This window comes from Primulina tabacum, chromosome 14 (genome assembly GCF_025594145.1).
Source record: "Primulina tabacum isolate GXHZ01 chromosome 14, ASM2559414v2, whole genome shotgun sequence".
NCBI lineage: Eukaryota > Viridiplantae > Streptophyta > Magnoliopsida > Lamiales > Gesneriaceae > Primulina > Primulina tabacum.
This window is the reverse complement of record NC_134563.1, coordinates 13,060,849-13,073,090: the sequence shown is the minus strand read 5'-3', so window position 1 is coordinate 13,073,090 and position 12,242 is coordinate 13,060,849.

Below are 12,242 nucleotides of genomic sequence, written 5' to 3'. Positions count from 1 at the left end.
TTATGCATGATAATATGCTTTATGATTTATATTGTGTATATGCATGTATACATGTTTTATACTGGGATTTATTCTCACCGTAGTATCCGGCTGTTGTCTTGTTTTGTATGTGTGCATGACAACAGGTGGGAGAGGATCGGGGTCAAGAAGATGATGAGAGAAGATGAGTTAGAGTGGTGATTCCGGACTTATTGTAGACTTGGTTTATTACTTGAAATTTAGTAGTTTAACCTTAGACTAGTTTGAATAATTGTTGTACATTATTGTACTTTTATACTGAGATGTATATTAGTTAAATTCTATTACGTTCCGCACTTACATTTTTAAAAAGAAAAATTTTTAGACCCTGTTTATCTTAATTGATAATTAAATCCCAAAGATGATTAAGAAGATGATTAGCGTTCAGGTCCCCACAACAGGTGGTATCAGAGCGATAGATCCTTTAGACTGAGATAGAAGAGAATGAGCGGGTTAGATTGAGTTTTCTTTCCTTGCATGCGATTGCTAGCATGAGATTTATTTTAATGTTGATTTACATTATGTATGCTAGCATGATACTATGATTTACTGCTTTGAAATACATGTTTACCTGATTATCCGATTTGAGTTGGTATTATGTATTATTGAGTATGAATCCGATCTGATTCATGATCAGCAGTAAGATGATCAAAGAAAGATTAGAATAAACTTGTAGTATTTGGGTTACTAATGGTTTTGGTAATCAGATATACCTCCTAAAAGAATTTCAGAACGGGGCGGTACTTCGGTTGAACAGATAGATATATCAGAAACTCCGATGGAAATACAGTTGAAGAAATTTCAATCGTTTCAACCGCCGATTTTGAGGGGTACTGAGATGTCTGAAGAGTGTCAGAATTGGTTAGATGACATTGAACTGTTGTTTGATTTGCTTAAGTATTCAGATGAACAGAGAATTAAATTGGTGCCCAACCATTTACGAGAGGCTGCCAGAAGTTGGTGGATTACAATCAAAGGAGTATTAGAACAACGTGGTACTGTGATCACGTGGGAATTCTTCAAAGCTGAATTCTATCGAAGATTTTTCTCAGTTTCGTACCGGGAGGATAAAAGAGTAGAGTTTGAGAATTTGAGACAAGGCCAACTGAATATTGAAGAATATGTTGCTAAATTCTCTACTCTAATGCGTTTTGTTCCTCAGATAACTGGAAATGATGAAGCTGTAGGTGAGCAGTTCATCAAAGGATTGAATTCAGAGATAGTTGCATTGATAAATATGCAGCGATCTTACCATTTTGCTGATACTTTGAATAGAGCAAAGAGAGCTGAGGTGAGTCTGATTCGACAACGAGAAAGGTTAGATGTGATTCAACTCCCTCTTAGATTTGATAAAGGCAGTACGAGTGGAGAGCAAGATTTGCTGAAAGCTCGAAAGAAACAGTTTAAGAAGTTAGGGAGCGGACTGAGTGGTTCGTCTAGCTCCAGTGGTTCCAGCCCGAGTTATACTGGAGTATATTGCAGAACTTGTGGAGGGAGGGAGACATCCCACAGAGCAATGCCAGGGAGTGACTGGTAGTTGCCATATTTGTAGACAGCCGGGACACCTTGCTAGAGTTTGTCCTCAGAGAAGTTCCCGAAGATTTTAGGGAGCAGAAGACCGAGGAACAGACACAGGACACACCTGATGATATAGTGGCAGGTACTGTTTTTTTATGATTATATTGCATAGGTATTGATATATACTAATGCATTCCCTACGATTATCTTTGACTGAGTTGCATTGAGATATGCTGTATCTATTGAGTCTGATTGTACTGTAGTATTGATTCCCTTACTTTTTGGGAAAGAAAAATTGATATCAGAGATTTCTGTGAAATATTGTATACTACAGTAAGATGAGAATGAGGTCGAGTTAGATTATGATGTACTCGTGTTTCTGATTTGACCGCATTATTGATATTAATATGCTGAACAAGTACAGAACTATTGTAGATTCATTCCAGAAAAATATAAGATTCAGACCAGATAGGACTGATGAGTAGAAATTCCACGGTAAGGATTCTAGATCTAGAATCCTTTGATATCTGTATTGTTTATGACTCTATTAATACAGAAAGGAGCAGATGGTATCCTTATGTATTCAGTAGATGTACTGAAATCGAGCCTAGCATTGGCAGATTTGCCAGTGATGTACGAGTTGGCTGATGTTTGCCAGATAAGATTCCAGATTTGTTTTGTATTAGGAAGATGGATTTCAGAATTGAATTGATACCAGGTACTGTTTGTGTTTTAGAATTCAGTACAGAATGATATTGAATATGCAGAATGTCACTGAATGAAGTGAAAGAATTGAAAGATCAGTAGAAGAGTACGCGACAAGAGTTACATTTGATTCAGTGTTTCTCGGTGGCATATTTCAGTATGTTCAGAGATATTCTGATGATTTCATGCTCGTTGTATCTATGACATTTTGATATATTTGCAGCATCTGATTGATTGAATCGAATATCTGAAGATTGTATTGAATACTCTGAGAACTGTGATTATTGTATACAGAAATTATTCAGATAAGAATCTTGCTTAAAAACCGATTGTAGTCAGAATAAGCGATATCTGAAGTCAATATACCGATTGATTTTGACACAGTTGATATTGTGATCAGTGACTGAGAACGATACCGATATCAGAAAGATCAGAAATTTCAGAATGTCAGAAATTTATTTTTGGTCTTAGTTGGCAGATTATCTGATACGATTGTTGTTTTGTATCTGCTTGAGTATTGTTATTGTTCTAAAACAATATTTGAGACAGCTTATATTGTTTCAGGGCATATTATATTTGCAGATGATATATAACAGTTGATCAGAACGACATGAAGACGTGATTGATTAGTCAGAATTGACAATATTGCCAGGAATTGCCGTTTTATGAGTTTACTAAACTCACTAGATCAGTATAAATTATTGATATTATGAATCTGATTTGATAGTATCGTTATTCTGAGTCAGTGTTTGATACAGATTATTCAAACAGAATCAGAGCTGAATTCGAGAATTACGGCAGTTCAGAGATTTAACCAGAATGTTCAGAACTTAAATTCGATAATCAGAGCAGAACATCGATCAGAGTGGCAGATATGTGATTTTACTATATGAGAATGATTATCGTATGATGTCAAATGTGTCAGATTTGCACGACAGAATTTGATATCGATAGGCAGAACCGAATACCAGGTAGGTATTTTTTTTAATTTATATTAATAACTGATTTTTTGTACCAAATAGTTCGAATCTGAAATGACAGATAGTGTCAGAAACACACCGTAGTGGATTCGGTTTTCATTTTGGTGACTGAGAATGTATGATATTCGAACAGATAGTTTTGACATAAACAGATTAAATCAGTTGTGACAGAAGTTGTACTGAAATGTTGGCAGAATTTGTACTGAAATGTCTGAATCGCCAATAAATGAAGATAGAAAGATAGAAATCAGAAGAGTTATTACAGAATTTATATAATTCGGACTAGACATGGGGAGTATATTTCGATGAATTTCGTAATGAGACCACTGCAATAATTTCCAGATTGTGATATGATATGATTGTGATTGATAGATTGTTCAATCTATATCTATTAGTTTGTACAAGATGACGTACAAACATGACCAGATGACAAAGATCGATGTCAAAGAAATGGTCAGATTGATCAGAATGTTGAAATAGATTATGTCAGATTGTGAATTTTGATTGAGTTTGTAATTGTGGCAGAACATACCATGAACTCATTCATATATCATCCACCGACTGACAGATAGCCAGAGTGTACTATCCGGATATTGAGAGATATCCAGAGAGTTGCAGTGCTGGATGCTAGCACCAGTTGAGATGACATATTGTCGCTGTGTGAATTATTGTACGATAATAGTTATCAGATAACCAGATGGATAATGAAATAATTACAGACGATACATTGTACAGTAAGTACTGCAAATTTCTTTGGTATAAGAATAATATCTCGGAGATACCTGAGATATGACAAAGAAAATGTAGCTAATTCAGAAAAGAATGAAGATAGCTCAGATCAGACAGACTTAATATGCCGACGTCGGATGGTGACGATTGGTATTTGGGGCCGAAGATTTAGTATATCCTTGAATGGGATAAACAGATTTGATAACAGCTGATGATATTGATTTGGTATGAGCTGTTGATTAGTATATACGGATGTTGTATAGCCAGTATTGTGAGATTGATTCTGTCAGAGTTATTTCGAAAGGTATTATGATATTATGCTCTTGAGTTATTATTCCAATCTAGAATCACAGATCCGTACAAGAAAGATATTTCAGAATGAAGACTATTCTATTATTGAAAATACAGCAAAGTTGACAGGGCCTCAAAGAGATTATCTGAAAGACAGAATTTGTCATGAGATTAAGATTTCAAAATGGATTCATTGAGATGAGTTTCTAATTTAAACTCTGTTATACATTTCTTCTGATATAGTGCTTTTCATATTATTCCAATCTAGAATCACAGATCCGTACAAGAAAGATATTTCAGAATGAAGACTATTCTATTATTGAAAATACAGCAAAGTTGACAGGGCCTCAAAGAGATTATCTGAAAGACAGAATTTGTCATGAGATTAAGATTTCAAAATGGATTCATTGAGATGAGTTTCTAATTTAAACTCTGTTATACATTTCTTCTGATATAGTGCTTTTCATATATGAGTTGATAGATTGTTTGCGATTTCGAGGACGAAATCATTTCTTAGAGGGGGAGAAAATGTAAGGCTCGAGATTTATTAGTCTTCATTGATGTGATATTCGGAAGATATGAGTATGCATGACATGTAATGAGAGGCACTAAATGAGATTATGAAGTGTTGCATGAGATATAGACCGCACCCACTCCTAAAGAAGGACTGCACCCGCGGTGCATGGACATAAAGCTGAATAGAATTACAGTAGCAACACCGCACCCGCGGTTCCAGAGGCAGTGCACCCGCGATGCTGCTACAGTAGGTTGAGCGCACCCGCGGTGTAAACCAGAGCGCCCCCGCTGGTCGATGGCTCTGCATTTTGGATAGGGCTGCCGAGAGCAGACCGCACCTGCGGTCAAGAAGCCACCGCACCCGCGGTGCAACGTGTTTATTGAAAAATAAGACACTTGGCCTAACCATGCAATATAAGGTGTTGTGGCTTTCATTCCTAACAGCAGAACTCGAGAGAATTATCCAAAAAAAACCTTTGAAAGCTTCAAATTCTTTGGTATCTTGATATTGTGCTTGTACAAGAATTAACCATCCGATTTGTAATCCGACTTTAGTTCTGAGTTCCTCTCGACACAGGCTACAACTGGACGTAAGTTTTGTTATGTTTAGACATGATTTGAAAATATGATATTGTCAGAATTGAATATGAATCATATATGGTATTTCTGATATAATAGACATCGTATAACTGAAGTCAGATTGAAGAACAGATTGTGTATGTATTTGTTATGATTTTCGGAGTTGATTTGATTAAGATTCAATATCAGATTTGTAGTATTATTCAGATTATGAGTTGTAATGATACTGATAAGGAGTTCTGGTATTATATCTGTGATGTTGAGATTGACGGGTGTAATGCCCTAGATGGTCATATTTAAAATGCAAAGATGAAATGTTGCTTGAAGGGAGACCGCCCCCGCGCCTAGAGAAGCACCGCACCCGCGGTGCATGGACAGAAAGTTGGCCAATTTTACAGTAGGGTCACCGCACCTGCGGTCCAAGAAAGAGTGCACCCGCGGTTGATGGACAGAGAGTTGGAGATTATTTACAGAAATGACACCGCACCCGCGGTGCAGAACTGACCGCACCCGCGGTCGACGTTTATGCAAATGTGGATGGACCGCCGAAGCTTGAGCGCAGCCGCGGTTCATGAACTACCTCACCCGCGGTCATACGTGTTACTTGAAAAATATGACACTTGCCCCTCAACATGCAAGATATATATATTCTTAATTTCCTCTCCTAGACAGCTGAGAATCGAGAGGGAGAAGGGATCAAGGAAAAGGAAAGTTCTTTCACTTTTGAAGCTAGCTTGTACAAGATTTTTACATCCAAACTTTAATCCGATTTTGGTTTTGAGTTCCTCTCATCACTAGCTACAAGAAGATGTAAGTTTCATTCAATTCCAGCACATTTTGATATATATGTGTTAAAGGAAGGATGAATTGAGTTCTATAATATGTTCTTGAGATTATTGATATCGTAGAAACGCAACCGGATCGAAGAACGGACGTTGTATGCTATAGTTATTATTTTCCAGCATGTTTAGAATTAAATATGCAGATTTTGAGTACTATCATGTGCTTATGATGATGATTATGAGTTGAGAACTATGAATTGGTGATATATGTTGAGAGATGGATTGACCGGTATCGAGAAATTACGTCGTTATGCCGTCAAATTGTACCGAGATCAAGTATTGAATTGGATATGTGTTGATTGAGATTAGAGATTAATAGAATATGTATCAACATTTCCATTTCAGATTTGGGGAAGACACAACTCAAATGAGATTCAACTTGAGTTTCCCAACCAAATCACATACTAGAATTGTTGTTTATCTTTTGATATGAATTTGATTTGTTTATAGATTTATATCCAAATCTCTTGATATGATACTGTCTTGTTCATAGATTTATATTCAAGCCTTTGAGATAGGAGAGTCATTGGCAGACTTGCCAAACTAGATGTTCGGTGGTATCGACGCTTCGGATCAGATTCACTCCGATTGTAGACATTCGATACAGACATGACCGAAGTCTAGGAATAAGACGTACAGTTACCCCGATTGGGATGGTAGGTGACAGACAGTGACGTCTTATTCACACCAGGATCCCTAGAGTAGAGTCGAGTCGAGTCAAGACATGATTTGATTTGAATTGCATGTTTATATAGATTGGTTTCATAGACTATGGAGCCATTATTATGACTTTGATTTATGATTTATGATTATGTATCAGCATGTATACATGTTTTATACTGGAATTTGTTCTCACCGGAGTTTCCGGCTGTTGTTATGTCTGTATGTGTGCATAACAACAGGTGGGGCAAGATCAGGGTCGCGACAGAGATGAGAGATGGACATAGCGTGGTGATCACGGACGGGCGTAGCAGATGAACCAGTAGTTGTACTTTTGATATGTATTGTATTTAATTACTGGTTTGTAGAATATGAATAAAACGAGGCATTTATATTATGTTTGTTGTAATGATATGAATATAGAATTATCTTGTGCCTGAGTTATAAACATTTGATTTAATGTTAAAAGCAAAATTTTGACCCACCGTATTTTTGAACAATGATCCGATTAATCCTGAAAAGAACTGAGTTAGAGCCCAGGTCCCCAAAACGGGGATATCGAAACTGTATTGTTGTGCCGTCGAAACATCAGTTGATTTAGAGTGATCAGATTCAATAATGATTTCGATGATATCGTTGATATGAATTAGATTGTACCTTGTTCAGATATGGATCAGATTATATACTGATTTGAGTATTGATCAGAACAGGTTTTGAATTGAATTATATACTGATATTGTATTTATGCGATTGTCATTGCCAGACTGGGTATGGACAGATTGGAATACAAGACTTCGTCTTCGTCAGACCGGGAAGACAAAGGTATAACTCATGTTTTGTTTGGGGAAGACACAACTCAAATGAGATTCAATTTGAGTTTCCCAACAAAATCACATACTGGAATTGTTGTTTATCTTTTTATATGATTATGCTTTGTTTATAGATTTATATTCAAGCATTTGAGATAGGAAAGTCATTTGGTAGATTCGCCAAAATTCTAGATGTTCGGTGGTATCGACTCTTCGGATCAGAGTCACTCCGATTGTAGATATTCGATATAGACAGGGCCGAAGTCTAGGAATAAGACGTACAGTCACCCCGATTGGGAGGGTAGGTGACAGACAGTGACGTCTTATTCACACCGGGATCCCTAGAGTTAGAGTTGAGTTGAGTCAAGATATGAATTGAATTGAATTGAGTTGCATGCTTATGTTATTTTGGTTTCAAAGATTATGGAACCCATTGTTACTGCATGCTTATTTTGATTTAGTTTCATAGACTATGAAACCTATTGTTATGGATTTTTTGCATGATATTATGCTTTATGATTTATATTGTGTATATGCATGTATACATGTTTTATACTGGGATTTATTCTCACCAGAGTATCCGGCTGTTGTCTTGTTTTGTATGTGTGCATGACAACAGGTGGGAGAGGATCAGGGTCAAGAAGATGATGAGAGAAGATGAGTTAGAGTGGTGATTCCGGACTTATTGTAGACTTGGTTTAATACTTGAAACTTTGTAGTTGAACCTTAGACTAGTTTGAATAATTGTTGTACATTATTGTAGTTTTATACTGAGATGTATATTAGTTAAATTCCATTACGTTCCGCACTTACATTTTTAAAAAGAAAAATTTTTAGACCCTGTTTATCTTAATTGATAATTAAATCCCAAAGATGATTAGCGTCCGGGTCCCCACACATTGCCTCACATTGATGATTTATTTTATCAGTTGCAGGGATCCTCTGTTTATTCCAAGATCGATTTGAGATCTGGATATCACCTGCTGCGAGTACGAGATATTGATATACCAAAGACAGCATTTCGAACCAGGTATGGACATTACGAATTTATTGTCATGCCTTTTGGTTTAACGAATGCTCCAGCGGTGTTTATAGGACTGATGAACCGCGTCTTTCAGAGATATTTAGATGAGTTTGTGATTGTTTTTATTGATGACATTCTGGTGTATTCTAAGAGTATGACTGAGCATGCCGATCATTTGAGGATTGTATTGCAGACATTGAGAAAAGAGAGATTGTATGCCAAACTGTCCAAGTGTGAATTCTGGTTGAGACAGGTTGTCTTCTTGGGTCATATCATATCTGGAGATGGTATTTCTGTGGATCCGAGTAAAGTTGAAGCTGTGGTCCGTTGGCCGAGACCGACTTCGGTGCCTGAGATACGCAGTTTCATGGGTCTAGCAGGGTACGATAGATGATTCATCAAAGATTTCTCCAGTATTGCGAAGTCGATTACCCAGTTGACACAGAAGAATGCACCATTTGTGTGGTCTGAGGATTGCGAGTCTAGCTTCCTAGAGTTGAAGAAAAGGCTGACCAGTGCACCTGTTTTGATGATTCCTTCAGGTACTGGCGATTTCGTTGTATATTGTGATGCATCCCACAGAGGGCTAGGATGTGTTCTTATGCAGCGGGGTCATGTAATCGCATATGCCTGACAGCTGAAGCCACATGAGACCCGATACCCAATTCATGATCTTGAATTGGCGGCTATCGTATTTGCATTGAAGATCTGGCGTCATTATCTCTAGGCGAGAAGTTTGAGATTTACTCTGACCATAAAAGCCTGAAATATCTGTTTTCTCAGTCAGAGTTGAACATGAGGCAGCGTAGATGGCTTGATCTACTGAAAGATTTTGATTGCGAGATCAAGTACTATCCTGGAAAATCAAATGCAGCAGCGGACGCCTTGAGTCGAAAGGTATGTTCCTTATCATTATCGACTATAGGTGTTTCAAATATGATTGAAGATTGTTGCTTGTCGGGTTTAACATTTGATACAGCTAGTAGACCTCTACGACTTGCTTCGATTCAAGTTGAACCATATTTGATTATGCAAATCAAAGAAGCGCAGAGAACTGATCAGAATATTCAGAAGTCGATTCAGATGGTCAGATCAGGACGTCAGTCTGAATATCGGATACATGATTGTGTTCTGTATGTGAATAACCGTCTTGTAGTGCCAGATGTTTCAGAATTGAAACAACAGATCTTGTCGGCAGCGCACTGTAGTTGGTTTAGCATTCATCCTGGAGGCCGAAAGATGTACAACGATCTAAAGACACAGTTCTGGTGGAAACAGATGAAGTCAGACATTGCCGAATTTGTGTCTAAGTGTTTAAATTGCCAACATGTGAAGGCTGAGAGAAAGAAGCCCGGAGGTTTACTTCAGAGTTTGTCTATTCCAGAATGGAAATGTGATCACATTTCCATGGATTTCGTGACGAAGTTACCTCGATTATCCCGAGGCTGTGACGCGATTTGGGTCATTATTGACAGATTAACCAAATCAGCGTGTTTTATTCCATACAGAATGACATACCGACACGATCAGATGGCTGAGATATATGTCAGAGAGGTAGTCAGATTGCATGGTGTGCCGAAGTCTATCGTATCAGATCGTGATCCACGATTCACTTCTCACTTTTGGCACAGTTTGCAGCAGGCTTTAGGTACGACATTGCACCTGAGCATTGCTTATCATCCCCAGAAAGATGGACAGTCAGAGCGGACTATCAGACTTTAGAGGACATGTTGAGAGCTGTAGGTGCTAGACTTTGGCACTAGTTGGCAAGATTCACTACCGTTGTGTGAATTCTCATACAACAACAGCTATCAAACGAGCATAGAGATGGCACCGTTTGAAGCTTTGTATGGCAAGAAGTGCAGATCTCCTCTATATTGGGATGATATCTCTGAGGCACCAGAACTTGGGCCTGATATGATTCGTGATGTGACTGAGAAAGTGAAGATAATCCAGAAAAGAATGAAGACGGCACAGGATAGACAGGCCAAGTATGCCAATATCAGACGTAGACCGTTAGTATTTGAACAGGGAGACAGAGTATTCTTGACGATTTCACCTTTCCGAGGCGTTGTCAGATTTTGGCAAACGCGGGAAGTTGTCTCCTAGATACATCGGTCCATATGAAATTCTTGGAAAGATTGGCGATCGAGCATATCGATTGGCTCTTCCTCCTTCTCTATCCGGGATACATGACGTTTTTCATGTATCAATGTTGCGAAAATAAATGCCTGATGATTCTCATGTCATTCGGCCTGACGAAGCTGAGCTGAATCAAACGTTGAGTTATGTTGAACAACCGATACAGATTCTTGATCGGAAAGAAAAACAGCTCAGATCGAAGACTATTCCGTTAGTGAAAATCCAGTGGAGTCGTCATGGCATAGAAGAAGCGACTTGGGAGACAGAAGCAGATATGAGAAAGAAACATCCCGAGCTATTTACATGACGTAAGTAATTCTTCAGTTTTGATTATATTACTTTTTATGTATGATTCGATAGATTGCCTACGATTTCGAGGACGAAATCATTTCTTAGAGGGGGAGAAATGTAAGGCTTGAGGTTATTAGTCTTCATTGATGTGAGACTCGGAAGATATGAGTATGCATGACATGCAACGGGAAGTATTAAGTGAGATGAGATGAGGAAATATTCAAAATAGGACAGAACAGATGGCGCACATGCGCGAAGAAATGCGCGCTCATGAACGACCATTCCAGAAGCATCAGCGCACATGCGCGAGATAAGGCGTGCATATGCGCGACACGTCCAAAGACATTGGCGCACATGCGCAAGATAAGGCGCGCATATGCGTGACACCTCCAGAAGCTTTGGCGCATATGCGCGAGATGAAGCGCGCATATGCGCGAGGTGTTAAGATTTGCATTGCCGAGACCAGTAGGTCTCGCGAATATGCGCGGGTGATGTCGCGCATATGCGCGATACGTGTTGCTTGAAAATGTTAACACTTGTCCTTGCCATGCAATATAAGGGATATGTGTCTTCTTTCCTTCCCATTTCAGCTGAGGAATACCAAGAAGCTCCAGAGAAATTCCTCAAAGCTTCAACTCTTTTAGGACTTTGATTTTACAAGATTCAATCATCCAAACGTTAATCCGATTTCGGTTGTGAGCTCCTCTCTTCAAGGGCTACAAGAGGATATTCATTGTGCCTCACTTCAACAAGAAAGGTATAATTCATGTGACTTTGGGGAGACACAACTCAAATAAGATTCAATTTGAGTTTCCCAACAAAATCACATACTAGATTATGTTTATATTTTGAATGTTTATGCCTTGTTTATAGATTATATTCAAGCCTTGAGATAGGAGTCATTGACAGATTTGTCAAACTAGATGTTCGGTAGTATCGTCGCATTGGAGCAGTTCGACTCCATGTGTAGACACTCGATATAGACATGACCGAAATATAGGAATGAGACGTACCGTTACCCCGATTGGGAGGGTAGGTAACAGACATCGACGTCTTATTCACACCGGGATCCCTAGAGTAGAGTCGAATTGAGTCAGAACGTGATTTGATTGATATTGCATGCTTATATTGATTTGGT